This window comes from Lytechinus pictus, chromosome 9, assembly GCF_037042905.1.
Source record: "Lytechinus pictus isolate F3 Inbred chromosome 9, Lp3.0, whole genome shotgun sequence".
NCBI classification, from domain to species: Eukaryota; Metazoa; Echinodermata; class Echinoidea; order Temnopleuroida; family Toxopneustidae; genus Lytechinus; species Lytechinus pictus.
In genome coordinates, this window is record NC_087253.1 from 20,328,726 (window position 1) to 20,344,589 (window position 15,864).

Below are 15,864 nucleotides of genomic sequence, written 5' to 3' on the forward strand. Positions count from 1 at the left end.
ATAGGTTACCACATCTCATGAAACTTTCATTTTCTCCTCTTTACCTGCCTTCTAAATTTCTTTATCTGATCATTGACGTTACACCTTAGAAAGACGAATTCAGTCTTATGTCAGCATTATGTCAGCTGAAATTTGAATTCTGCAGCAGCGTACAGAATTCTATTCATATTGGTTTCAGATATACCTTTGTTTTCAGGGTGTATGGTATTCTGCATCATAAGAAGGATATTACTCCCTGATATTAGGTAACTTTGTTCACCGGCAAGTGCTATAATTACTCTTGTTAAAAATGTTATTCTGATTCTTGTACTGAATTTGAAGAATATCTGGGACTGTATTATGTTCATAGTCAACTATATTTTTATTTCGTTTTTTATCAACATCATCACTATCATCCTCTTCCTCATAATCTTCCTCCTCCTCCTCCTCCTCCTCCTCACCATCATCCTCTTCATATTCATCATCATCACCACCATCATCATTATCATTCCCATCACCATCATCATCACCACCACCATCATCATCACCACCACCATCATCATTATCATCCTCCTCCTCCTCCTCTCCCTCATCATCAGCATCATCATCATCATCATCACCATCATCATCATCCTCATCATCATCACCATCATCCTCCTCCTCTCCCTCATCATCATCATCATTATCATCACCACCACCATCATCATCGTCATCATCATCCTCAATGATCTTCATCCTCATCTAAAAAAACATAATGGTTCCAAGAGCAACTTTCTATACGGTGAATTGTGCTACAGGGGCTTAACCTATACTTGAATACACTTATACCTCGGTCACATTTGCTCTACGGCGGCCACACGGCAAGTCGAAAACGGCTGTTTTATTAAATTTAATTCAAGCCACTTTATGTAGCTGGTACAACGAAAATGTTAAAACGGCTGTTTTCGACTCGCCGTACGGCCGCCGTAGAGCAAATGTGACCGAGGTATTAACGAGATTGTGATTAACGAGACAATTTATTCAGAAGTGAGGCTGAACAATAATATCGAAATTACAGAACTGTTTTAGATGGCTCCATGCTATTTGGATGTCAAACTAAACGAGAATAAAAAAAGAGTGGCCAAAACAAAGGCCAAATCTTGTGATTTTGTAAATTCTCCAGAAGTACATGTCACTATTCAAATTCGTTTCTAGATTATAATAATTGCATATGCCATAACACAATGGTCTTAAGGATATGCCACAATCATGTATATTATTGGAATAATTTTGCAACTGTCTGATCAAATGAAATATTTGGGTCATCTGTCTTTTTTTTTAAATGAAAACCACTTGTTGTTTATGAAATCTGAAATTTTCAGGATAATTATAGTCATCGTATGTTGCTGTCTAATGTACCAGCGCTTATGGAAGAGCGCGCTCGGTACGAGCCATTATTCCATGAATGATAAAAGATTCAAAAGCTACTACACGTTTCTAAGATTAGACTGCTGTGAAGATGATGGTCGAAGGTGACGGCTTTACCCCACGACAAAGTTGCTATGTTCATAAAGTTCTCTCATAGCGCGAGTCGATTTCTGTTTTCTTATTTACCGCGAAACGCTGCCACGCCATTCCCTGTAGTATACACTCATTTCCCCTGCCATGGACTGACATACGCCTTTCTGACGTATTACGATCAACATGATAATATAATATAACAGCCAACTTTATTATATATCTACATCAATCAAGAAAGGTTATCTCCCTAGCACTCTCCCTTTCTATCCCCCACCCCCTCTCTCTCTCTATGTCACTCTTCATTTTGCCAATATTCTCTGCAGATACCAGCATTGCAGTTGTATTAACAATCACTAAAACTAGAAAACTTTGTCATCATCGCAGCAGCATCATTATTGTCATCAGCATCATCACCACCACCACCATCATTATCATCGTCATATTTATCATCATCATCATCACCATCATCATCATCATCATCACCACCACCATCATCATCACCACCACCATCATCATCACCATCATCATCATCATCACCGTCATTATCATCAACATCATCATCATTATCACCATCACCACCATCATCATCATCATCGTCATCATCATCAAAACCAACAAAAGCCACATCATCATCACCATTACCAATATGTCACATTTATGTAAATTCACACAGAAGCACCCACGCTCATTTCGCACACACACACATACTGCTCGTTTAATCTGTCACAGAAACTCCTATAAGAGGGGTTTTCCTTCATTAAACATACTTAAAACGTGGTATTTAACCATAGGAAATCCTAAATATGAACCTGTATATTGCGAACCGAGCTACTGGCTTCCCACTTTGACTTTGTCCACATCCACCACCACCCCGCCCTTCTACCTCTCTCTCTCTCTCTCCTTTTTTTAACCTTTTACCGATCACATATACACATGATTTTTTTTTCGAACAATGTGTTCATGAACTGTAATGTTTGCAGTCATTCTCGCATATTGTCGCATTATGTTATGTCATGTTTCTCTATTGCATAAAAGCATTACATGATGCCAATTTGTCAATCGACGTTCGAATAAATGGAAATCATTTTTCGATAATAAAAGAAAAACGAAAACTACCTTTTCTGTCACCCCGCCAGTCACTCAGATCATAATTTCATCCATCCTATCTATGTTCATCCCTACTGCATTATGAACGCACAATGATGCGTGGCGTAATGCCCGATACTTCTTATATCATATGAAAAAATTGCAGAAAGCCGTTTTGGAAACAGGAACAGCGCCAAACCAACCGCGGGAAACCGGCTGTTTAGTATCATCAAAGCGGCTTTCTCGCTCTTTACCACTTCCTATTTTGCAAACGCTCATTATGATCACGATGATAATGGTGAAAGTGCGAGTGTGAGTGCGAGAATGAAAGTGCTCATTTTCTTTGGTTCTTGGTGTTCGTGCAAAGCTGTATTCCTCGTCAGCACCTGGCGCGAGTGAAGTGTTTGTGTATCGGTACGCTCAGGGAACAGCTGCCCGTTTCGCCCCGCGAATAAAACGTTTCCCTCCCGATGTACAAAACAGGGAATATCGCACCAAGGGGTAATATTTCTGGACGTCATCAGCCCAAGAATGTACTTTAACTTGAAAGATATCTAAAGAGAGATAAAGTGACAAGATATTTCATCTTCACCGTAACTTCCTCTTCAATCTATGATGATTTCTCCCCTCTCTCTATCTGACTCTCCTTTGCTCCGCATCTAGCAATGGTGGGTGATCTCTCTGTTTCCCGCTTCTTTTAGAATTTCGCTCTGTCCATAGATTATGTTCTGTTGATCCTAGTGATGCCTTTTCTTGTATTAAACAATATATCACGCGTAATCGGTTATAGATATTACTTATTCAATTAGTAAAGGAATACTCAATAAAGAGGATAATAGATCAATTTTCCATGAAAAGTCGTGTGAAAAGGAATATCGCCCACTTTTATATGAACTCTTTTTCAAAGAATGCACACTACTCTATTTGCCAAAAAGCTCATACCGCATAAATTACTCAGTCGTTGACCATTCTTGAAGGGGATGTTCATCCCGACAGAAAAAAATGAGAAGAATTATTTAATCAAATCGACATGATGCTGAAAATATTAATCACACATGCAAATAACAAGTTATGAGCATTTTCAATTTCGCTTATTTTTTAATACAACACAGTGATATGAAAACGACAGAGTTGATAGCTAGGTCACATACTATTTATTTTGTACTTTACGGTATGACATATATATTTCAATTTCGCCGATTTGACAAGAAGAAAGGTCTTCATTACAAACTGGCAGTTACACAATGTCCAGTGAGGAACGAAATCATGTTTCACATTGATAATGAGAAATAAAATGTATTTTTTAATTTTCATATGAAAGGAAACAATGGATTTAATACATGGGTGACGTCATTCTTTCCTGCGTTAACATACCGAACAGGATCATGATAATGTTCATATTACTGTTTTGTGAAATCAAGCGAATCTCTAAAATTTCATATTAATTTTCTGTGTTGTAGAGTTGTGCATTCGATTTTTATCAAGAGTTAGTGTTCAGCCTCAGGCCTCGTTTATTGCTCTCCTTTTGTTACTTCCCTGCATGTTAGTACATTCGGTGAGTAGATAACTGGTTGTCTAAACAGCAACGGTGAAAAATCACAGCCTTGAGGGAGAACGTGGTATCGATACTCATTCAATTATCATGATTATAGAACTTGTTGAATCAAAACGAAGAAGTCATAACCTTAACTAGCTGATTAGTCAATTGCCTTCTTGACCACATCACAAGCTGCGATTCATGGAAGTTCTTGACAAGATAGATGGCGTGGACGAGGCGTCAAGACCCTCTGGTTGTTTTACCCAAAAAAAAATTTAAAAAAATTGTTATGGTAGGGTTTTGTTTATTTGTTTGTGTTGTTTGTTTGGGCCAGAATATTGGTCATAAAGGTTACGAATGTGTCCATTTATATTAGAGAAAGGCATGTTATCTGCAATCACGCCTGCATGAGATCAGGAAAAGTTGTCAATAAGAATAGATGCATTATTATTGTTATTATATTGTTGTTATTAGTAGTATTATTGTTGTTGTTATTAATGCTATTATTTTTTATTATTATTACTACTTCTTCTTCTTCTACTACTACTACTACTACTACTACTACTACTACTACTACTACTACTACTGCTACTACTACTTCTACTACTACTACTACTACTACTACTACTGCTACTACTACTACTACTACTACTATCATTATTATCAATATTAGGCCTATTATTATATGATAACACTTGAAATGGACTAATGAGATGCGCATGTACATGTAGGTGGGAGAATGTGTGTGTATTTATGTAGCTGCCTGGAGGTTATGGGTGTTTGTGTGCATGGATGTGTGTGTGTGCACGGGCGAGGGTGGGTGTTAGAAAAATGGATACTAACTGTTTGGTTAATTTACATGAGAGTGTGTGCGTGGGTTGTTAGTGTGTAAGATAAAGTATGATGTGTAAAATGAGGGACCCTCATTTTACACATCATAATTTATCTTACACACTAACGACCCACGCACGGTGGGTATTGTAAAGACCGTGGTTCGGAGTGCCACAAAAGGGGTGTGTCACGGTGGGTGGATTAGTGTGTGTGTGTTAGAAAAAGAAATATCGAACTAAAAGGGTATATGGCTGTGTATGTTGTTGAGTGTAAAGGTTGTGTGTTAGAGAAAATGCGTGGGTGAGGGGGTATGTGTGTTTACGTATGGGGGTGTATGAATATGTTAGAGAGATTATGTTGTATTAAAGCGGGTGTGTGCGTTTGTACAACGAGGGTGTGCTGGAGTTCCAAAGAGCGTGTGTCTAAGGGTATGTGTCTGTTAAAAACGTTATGTTGAAGTAAAGGTGTATGTGGGTGTGTATATAAGAGAGGGTGAGTGTTTTAGTGACCCTGCGTTGGAGTCAATGAGTGGGCATCGGTGGGTGAGTGAGGACATGCACTGATAAAATACAAGTATATACAATTTCAATACAAGTTTCCATGGCGATCTAAATATCATGTGATGCAATTTCTGGCTTGAATGCGCACAACACATTAAACAACCCCATGTGAAGTCCCGACGGAAAAACCCTACATTCGACTGCCCACTATTCTCCAGTATCAAAAAGCCGTGATGCGTGGGATGAGTTCGATTACCACGTAATTTTAGCATTTACACAAATGTGTTAACATTTTCACGTAATGCCGATGATTTTCATTGTAACCCGCTAAAGTTTAGATTGCCTAGTAATAAATATCTATCAAGCTCAGTTTCCAGAAAAAACAGAAACCGCTGATATGTATAAATAAATAAAAATATAGAAAAAAGACATTTTAAAGTAGGTTGAGTACACTACACTGTTATTTTATATCCGTACTAACGACATTTCTTTTTGGAAATTACCGAGAAACCGCTAGCTATGGTAGTTTCAATGCTCGTGAGTTATCCAATGTTTTACGTGTTTCCTTTTTGTTCACTATCTCTCTATTAAAAAAATATTTTTTTTATGGAGATGGATTTGACCTTCACTATTTTGAATCATTACTATATTCAGTAACTGAATCGTGTTAGCTGCACTTTTAACATGGCTGAACGAGAGTGATATAGTTTGCAAATCCAATAAAATTATTGAACACTGCAAATTACCACTTACACATATATACTTTACGGAAAATGTACTCTTCTGTTAGGAGCAGTTTTACAAGCTTGGCATTCTTATCTTTATTTTCAATTATCAATTTAACATAAGCCTTACAGATAAACATCAAATTAATCATGATAAATTTCTTTAATTTGGTCTTGTTCAATAATAATATTGTGCTCTTTCATCGTAACTTTTGAATCGTTATAGATAACTACTGTGGTGAAATTCGAATAGCTGCCAATCAAGTGTTATTGGTTAATGTTGTATATCCTCAAAATTATATAACAGAAACAAAAATCTTCAAACAAATGTGAATGAATTGGGTGGTAATGGTCACTTTCAATCACATTCGAATCCGACTGCGCTTTAGAAAACTTTAAGTTTTATGTTCATTGTTTTTTATTTGTACTTTGTGTTTATTTCTTCTATGATTAAAGGGATGATCCGGGCGGAAAACATTTATATCTAAAAAAATAGAGTAACATTCACAAAGCAAAATGCTGAAAATATCATCAAAATCGGATAACAAATAACGAAGTTATTGAATTTCAACATTTATCAATATTTTATGAAAACATTTAAATGCACATCGTCATGAATATTCATTAGGTGGGTTGATGATGTCACATCTCCACTTTCCTTTTTCTTATATTGTTACATAAAATCATAAATGTTTCATTTTTTATACATGTGTATATGATGTCTCTCCATTATGATGACATAAGTTGCAGCAATAAATAACTAATGCACATTATCAGTTGTCAATCCGATTGTTTTAGTTCTTGGTAGAAAATCTTGGTAGAAAACCTAATTTCATATAATAAAATACAAAAGAACAAGTGGGGATGTGGCATCATCAGCCCACCTAATGAATATTCATAAGGATATGCCCAGAACTGTTTAACCGGAATAATGCAAATCTTTAAAAATTCAATAACTTTGTTATTTGTTATCCGATTTCGATCAAATTTTCAGCATTTTGCTTTTTGGATTTTACTCTTTTTATTGAGATATAAATATCTCCAGCCTGGACCATCCCTTTAACAGAATATCCAAATATATAGGCCCTGTCACATCGTTTCATACAAACCTTGCGTCCCGGGGGGGGGCACTTACATTGACGAGTGGATACAATGCGCGAACAAAAAAATACACGTAAAAAGGATGTCTTTTTCAAGATAGGGCACGTTACGTACGTAACGTGATCTTTTGAGTAGTGAAATTGAAGCTAGGATTCCATTTTGCATTTTATCTTTGTATTCTTTGTCATTTCGGTTTTAAGCTACAAACGGTTTAAAGTGGAATAATTGATTTCAAAGAATTCACTTTTGCATGCTCCATATCGATTCTTCTTTATGTCAAAGGCTTATGCACTTGTATGTCTGATTCATTAGGAATTTTCACTAATCATTTTCATTGATTTTCTCTTTGTTTCTTCTTGTTTTGCTTTCCACAAAAATATAACAAGAGTTGATTGCCCTTGAATAAAGATTTGACATTCAACATTCGCTTTCGTTTTTATCTTTGTCATTTGAGAAGTGTTCCGAGACCGACATCACTCAGGATTTAAATACAATCTGATGGTATTGATCAAGAGCACTTAAAAACTCAACGATTTCTATTTCGAAAATCATATTTCGATTTTCCTTAATTTTTATAGGTTAAACTTTCATTTTCTATTTTGCTCTTTATCCTGCTGTCGAAAATAAATCATATCTTATTTGGTACCCTTGAATCATAAATGTGGATTTGAACTTCAGGATTTGGTTTCAGGTTATCTCTTTGAGAGTCATGGCCGTACGCATACCCCCCCCCCCCCCCCGCATGCAAGAAAGCGCGTGAGCAAAGCGACTGAGCATTCACGGGGCGCTTTTGCATTTTCTATGTCTAAACTAAAGTATATTTGAAGGATTTCCTGCTCTTTCTTAGTGATTTTTGAAAAAATGTTCAGTCAAAAATGTTTCCAAATTTCCGGGGGAAACCGCCCCTCCCCCTTGCATCCCGCTGTATACAGCCATGGTATTAACTAGACTTAGTCATTCGCCATGTGGAGCCTGCGACTTGAAGCGCAAACTTGTCCAAAGTTTCTCACTCCGCAACTGATTACCACTACAACGAATGACTATTTGTACAATATCTCCATAAATGATGAATGGATGTGGGTGCCTGTGCCCTGGGCATGGTGGCAGGTCATCCAGTTGATTCTCGCCATCATTGGCATCATGGGAAACATGGTGGTCATGGTGGTCATTTTCTGGCCGAAACGTCCGAAACGTAGTTCCACCGACACATTGATCGGGGCTTTAGCAGTGGCTGATTTTCTCACTTCAGTTTTCATCATACCACACCCCACCGTCGCCTGCAGGTATCCGGACAACACTTGGGGGAAGATCTTCTGCAAGGTTGTCCTTCATGGTCACATCTGCCTGCGCTTCTATCATCACTCTGACAACCATGTCGGTTGAGAGACTGGTGGCTGTCAGGTTTCCTTTCTGGTTCCAACGGTTCTTTTCCCCTAACCGCACCTCACTGGCTGTCATCGCCATATGGGTTCTTTCCGGTCTGATCAACTCCTGGGGGTTGTATACCGTCCACGTCGTCAATGTAGAATGCGTTCACTCCATACCCGTCGGGTTTCATCGATTCTCTGGCGTCTTGATATTCCTCGTTCAGTATGCCCTCCCGGTCGTTGTTATGATCGTTGCGAATCCGTGGGCGATTTTCACTCTTCGCCAGCGTCGCGCAACAGCACTCCGAAAGGCCCAAACCCACATCCTACACATGTTGCTCATCGTCGTCATCACTTTCGTCGTAACGTTGACGCCTACTCAGGTCACTTTCTTTCTATACAATCTAGGTGTCGTTGATCTTGAATAATTATATCTTCGGTCCGACCTACAGTAGTTTCGTCGTCCTCGGATTCGTCAACTTCTGTATTAACCCTTTCATCTATGCCGCAAAGGTACCCAACTTTCGTCGATGACGTAAGAAGATCTCTCTGTGTATGCCGCCTTGATCATGATGATCACGATGTCCATCCCGTATTTGCTCTCAAACAGGAAGACGAAGAATGTGCATAATAGAAAAGAAAATGTAATAACCAACGAAATCACTCATAAGTCATAACAGTTAGTAGACAGAGGACCGGATTAATATTATTGCATGGGCTCTTTAATTCTTTATTTATGTTTAGATATTCACTTGTTTACTTATTTATCGAATCACTTTTTGCATTCATTCATTAAATGTAGACACCCGATTAAAATAAGTTCAAAGTGTAAAATCTCACAGCTCATCCTGTAAAACGCATTTTTATTTCCTATCCTCCACACCGTTACTGATAAGTATTATATACATGTATAATGGTGATAGATGCATTCGAAACACTTTGAATTCTCCAGGTCAACCATTTTCCAGTGATGATTAATAGAGATTTTTCTTTTGCATTTTCTACGGGGAAACTCTCTACAGCGCATCCATTCCTTCGAAAATGCAATAAAAATCACATTGGCGAGCTGACAGGTTTTTGTCAAAAGTTGGTGGACTGGGACAGCAGACCATCCGATGATTTGCATCGGACGAACAAATACTATCGTTGCCCAGAGTCGCGCTGTCCCGGTCCACCGACTTTCGACAAAAGCCTCTCTGCTCTCCATTGTGATTTGACTTGCATTTCCAAAGGAATCGGTGCCTTGTAGAGAGTTTCCCCGTATAGTAAATGCGAAAAGTTCGGAATGTTTGAGCCATGTACGGGAATGAGACAGATCCTCCAAATATGGCTGCTGTCCATTCTGATCTCATTCCAAATTGTTATCAATTGAATTCGTCAAATTGGGATTGGAGACAAAACATTGGCAGTATAGTCAGGTCCAGATTTGAGAAAAGTAGACTGCCTTAGGCAAATCGTGTTAATGCTGAATTAAGAAGTGCTTTAACATAATTTGAGGGCGCTGAGTCCAAATTTGCTGTTTGCCAACCTTGATTTTAATGCTAAAATCCTCAAATTGGCAAAACAATATGACCGCCATTCTACACCCATTTTTACTCTATTCTGACCCAAAAAAAATTGTAACAAAAATGTTTGTCAACGGTTTTTGGTACTATTTGATCTCAGAAATAACATGCTAAAAATCCACCAAAATCCGTAACCGGAAAAGTGGTTATTTTCAAGATGGTGTCTAAGATGGCCGCCATTAATTGAAAATTAAAATAACCGGCACTTTATCTACCCTAGACACCCTTTTCGGTGCATACATGTATTGAATGGTGGAGGGCAAAAAAGTAAAGAGTGAACATAAGCACTCCAGGGTACCTAAAAATCCAGCTGATATGGCGTAAAAATGGCTGCCATGGCCTAGAAATTCATAATTCATCTATTATGTATTTTAGTGTCTTTTATCTGGGTTTTATTCATTGGTGATTTCAAGGGTCAAGAAGTAAACCGGGACAAGTTACAAGGATAGTCAACAGTCCACTATGTCCAAAAATCCAAGATGGCTTTCAAAATTGGAGTCTAAAATAGCTGTTGTTATCTAACCCACCCCCCCCCCCCAACCCGAAAGTTTGTTTAATATCTGCCTTGGAGATATCATGTTGGTGTCTAAACCCTGGTTTAATGGGTCAAGAAGTACGTTGGGACAAGCGAAAAAACAGTCTATTGTCCTCCATTTCCAAAAATCCAAGATGGTTTACAAAAATGGAGTATAGAATGTCTGTCTTTAATTACAAACCGACACAGTTTTTTAAATAACCGCCTGGAGAATATGATTTTTTAGTATAACGCATGGTTTAAAGGGTCAATTATTAGATTCGGACATGTTACAAGGAAAGTTAGTGGTTCCAGTATGTACAAAAATCCATAATGACTTCCAAAAATGGAGTCTATATAGACCGTTCTTACCGAAAAACTGACATAGTTTGTTTAATATCAGCCTGGGGTACTTTGGTGTTTAACCCATGGTTTAAAGGGTCAAGTAATAAATTAGGACAAGTTACAAGGACAGTCAGAGGTCCAGGATATCCAAGAATCCAAGAAGGCTTCCAAAATTGGAGTCTAAAATGGCGATTGTAACCTAAAAACTGACATAGTTTGTTTAATATCCGCCTGGGGTATATTATTATATTGTCTAACCCTTGGTTTAAATGGTCAAGTAATACATTAGGATAAGTTACAAGGACACTCAATGATCCTGTATGTCTAAAAATCCAAGATGGCTTCATATTAAGGAGTCTAAAATGGCTGCTGATACTTAAAAATTGACAAAATCTATTTAGAATCCATCTGGGAAATATGATGTTGGTGTCTACACTTCGGTTTCAAGGGTTAAATAATACTTTTAGATTATTTACAATGGTATGAAGCTGTCAATTTTGCCTATTATTTAAAGTTGGCTTTCAAAATGAGTCTAAAAAGACTTCCATCACCTAAACATAGTCATAATTACGTGAACAAAATCTACACTATTGTGGTTTAAAGGCTACAATAATAAATCGGGACAAATAAAAAGGATGGTCAGTTTCCTTTTCGTCGTAAAAAGTCCAAAGCGACTTCTAAAATTGCGTAAAAAATTACTGCTGTCCCCTAATCATGAAACCATAGGATAGTCTTAAGCACAAACATGACGCGTCTTGAAATACTTATGAGTGAATTATGGACATTTTTAGGTGAAAGTGTACTTTATTTTTTAAAGTTTGTTTTTGGATGTTTACTTATTGTTGCACCACCATCAAATTATGTCACTAATTCTTGTAAAACATGTGTTTTATGAGTCTTAGAAACAGAGACACCAAAATAGTGGCACTAGATTGAATATGAAGTATTGTCATTTTTGTAACAATGGTGACCAATTTGAATGTAATTTTTGGAGCGTTCTTCATTTGTTTTTTTACAAAATGGACAACAGTGTATCCCTGTAATTCGTCTTCACCTATATCATTTGACCCTTGAAATCATGAGAAAGACACAAAAATGTTCCTACATTGTAGGTAGATAGTATTTTAACTTTGCAGCCAAATTTTTAAGAAATAGCAGTTATTTTTTAAGCCATCAACATTTTTTTTTGGCAAAACTGCACCACTGATAAACCTTGAATTTTTTCCAATGTAATTTTTCCCTTCGGAACCATGATTTTTTTATATGTTTTATTTCATTCTCGGTAGACCCCAAAGTTATTTCTACCAGGTGGATATTATATGAATTTGGACCATTTCAAAGTTACAACGTCCATTATAGACGCCATTTTGGAAGGTCACCTTTGATTCTCTGACACACTCACTGACTATCTTGTAAACATGTCCTGATTCATTATTTGCCTTGAAAGCTTTTTGATGATTTTGATTTTGAGGATTTACTTTATTTTTGGAGTTGATGGTACAACGACTGCCGTTGTGGACGCTATGTTGGATTTCCAGGTAACCTTGACAACGTTTTGTAACTATAAGATGTGTCAACAGACTTTGTTTAATCCTAACATGCCTAAGTTTCATGAAAAAGACATCTATACCCTAAAAGTTATGACATTTCAAAAACTTAACCTCGGTTAAGATTTGATGGTGACTTCGCCGCCGCCGTCGGAAAAGCGACGTTCATGTCTTGCTTCTGCTATGCAGGGGAGGAAAAAATGGCGGACACGTTAAAGATATCACAATGTGAATATGCCAGCATCGCCCCGAAATTATCAAACATTTGGCCATATTATTTATCAAATCAGCAGCTGTGAATCATGGCAGCCATCTTGGAATTAAAGATGGCTGACGAATCAATCGGACACATTATGTTTGCAACCCTGGGAATCAGAAATAACGCATAGATCCCAATTTTTGAAATATAATCACCCATAAAAATCGTTTAATATGGGAAACTGCATTAAAAATGCTGCCATTTTTTTTGTGCCGATTTGAGGATGAAAACGTCAGAATCAAGTTTGGCAAACAGCATTTTTGGATTCAGCTCCCCTGAATTACCTTAAAACAATTGATAAATCAGCATTAACACAAAATGCCTAAAGCACTTTTTCTGAGCACATATTTTAAAATCTGGACCTGACTAGTATAGGGTATATAACCAAGGTTCACAATTTTAAAGTTTTATTCAAAAAGTAGGATACCCCGCGCCGGCCGGAAGGAAACCAATGTAAAATATCACTGAAGATATTGAAGTGTCAAATTTTAACTACATAACTAACTTAAATCTTGTTTGCTGGCTTATTAAATCCCCTCTAATTTTACGGCCAGCTGTATTACATTTTGAGTTTTGATATTGTTTACAAAGTATGTCATTAGATATGCTGTTTAACGGTTGTGAAATAAATTTTGTAAACCCGTTTTTAATTATTCAATGTGATCATGGTGATTGCATTGTTCACGATTTCTTCTACAATAGAGTAAAAACACTGTTTAAAACGTTGTTTAAGCCCGCCACTCTCACAGGAACTGCAGATTTAAACAGCTTCAATCTTTTTAAACAACTATTTAAAAGATAAAAAACATCTTTGTCAGAGTGAGAGACCTAAACAACGTTGTGTTTGAGTTTTTTTTTATTACACTGTTAGAAAAAACAGAAGATTTTACAGAAGAAAAAAACCCAGATTTTACAGAAAGAAGTAACCAAATCATTTTGTAAATTGTTAAAACAGGAAAGATTTTATACAATTTTTATAGAATTTTACAGAAAAGGTCTGTTTTAAAAAGGGGGAAAACAGCTTTGTTACAATAAATTTGTAAGGTTACATACACCAAATATCTATTTTCTGTAATTTTGCACAAATGCATACACAGTGCAGTAAGATTAAAGGTGTTCTCGAGACTCTGCTGCAGGAATTTTTTGGGTTTTTTAAAGTAGAAATTGTCTAACAGTGTACCCATGAGACAGTGGCGTAACTACGGGGGGGGGCATGGGGGGCACGTGCCCCCCCCCCCAATCGGCTGGCCAAAAAAAAGGGGAAAAGGAGAAAAAGAGGGAGAAAGGGAAAGAAGAAATTATTGTTCATTATAATGTTATATTATAATTATGTTATGATATGTTGCATTAAAAAATAATAACTTTATGAAACATAATTTGTTCAGGGCCTATGTCTTCATTGTTCCTGGTGCTCGCATTGTCTGTTTAACGAGATATATAATTCCGTTGTACTAAAACCTCCCGTTTTCAATTCAATATACACCAAATATATTTCCGCGCACTTCGAATTAGTATTGTTTTATGAAGTTACATATGCTTCCTTTTTCATGACTACTTAAAGTGGTTGCCTCATTTTAAGGTCTTAATATAAAACACTTCCGTGCTTACGTTCGCATTAGATGACTATTGTGAGATATGTGTACTCTTAAAGGATTCCTTAAAAAAACAGTCCTTAAAATATCCCTGTTTGGGGTCAAAATATAATAAAATTTCAGCTCGCGCTCGCATCATTTGGTTAGTGAAATACGCATGGTCTTCGTGAATTCCAACAAACAAGCCTTAGAATGCTCTTCTTAAGGACGTTCCACAGTTAAAATGAAGTCCATGTCATTTTCACCAAATTTTGCAGAGAGTTACTTTGGTATCTATGCATTATGAAAATGCAAAAAATAATATAGGTTCATGTGCTTGTTTTTTTTCTATGGGACTTCAAAGTTGCCGTATTTGAATGATATGAAATGTTGCGCAATCATGAGAATTATGCCTCTCTTAGACCTCACGAATTCACCAAATGAGTTTAAATCATCTTTACTATCTCAATATCGCATCAAACTTCATAAAACTTTCAGGATGTGTAACTTAGTATATACCAAAGTAGGAGAAAGTATTTTAATTGGTAAAACTATGTCTATTTGGAGTCAGCAGCGCCCTCATTTGGCAAGAATGGTGCAAAAATTCGGAAAAAACAAATCTTCAAAGACGTGAATCTACTCAAAAATTTAAAAAGCATTTCATAAGCTGCACTTTTTTCAAAATCCATGTCATTTTTATCAAATTCGGCTAAACTGTAGAGGAATGTATATGGAAGATGTTGGGAAGTTAAAAATATGGGGTCCATGTGCTCGTTTTTCAACTAAAAGTGTCCAAATTGTTGCGAGTTGGCTTGAAAATCGCCTAAAATGCGCCGAAAACGTGCAAAAGTCTAATAATACCGTCTAAAATGCGAATGGTTCCCGTATTTTTGCTCCCAAACATTCAAAATCCATGTCATTTTCGTCATAATCTCTAAATTTGTAGAGGAATATATTCTAAAGCCGTTAAAATATCAAAAATATGGGGTCCATGTGCTCGTTTTTTAACTATCAGTGTTCGAAATGATGCGAGTTGGCTTGAAAATCGCCTAAATGCGCCGAAAACGTGCAAAAGTCTAATAATACCGTCTATAAGGCGAATCGTTCCCGTATTTCGCTCCCAAACATTCAAAATCCATGTCATCTTCATCATAATCTCTAGATTTGTAGAGGAATGTATTCTAAAGCCGTTAAACTATTAAAAATATGGGGTCCATGTGGTCCTTTTTTAACTATAAGTGTCCAAAGTGTTGCGAGACGGCTTGAAATCCTCCTAAATGCGACTTAAACATGCAAAAGTCTAATAATACCGTCTAAAATGCGAATGGTTCCCGTATTTTCGCTCCCAAACATTCAAAATCCATGTCATCTTCATCATTATCTCTAAATTTGTAGAGGAATATATTCTGATGACGTTAAAATATTGAAAACATGGGG

The 15,864-nt window shown here is 36.9% G+C and overlaps 1 pseudogene; it reads left to right on the forward strand.

Annotated features, from left to right (window-relative positions):
- The first annotated feature begins 8,222 nt into the window (after positions 1-8,222).
- Positions 8,223-9,160, forward strand: LOC135155437 (apelin receptor-like; annotated as a pseudogene).
- The last annotated feature ends 6,704 nt before the right edge of the window (positions 9,161-15,864 follow it).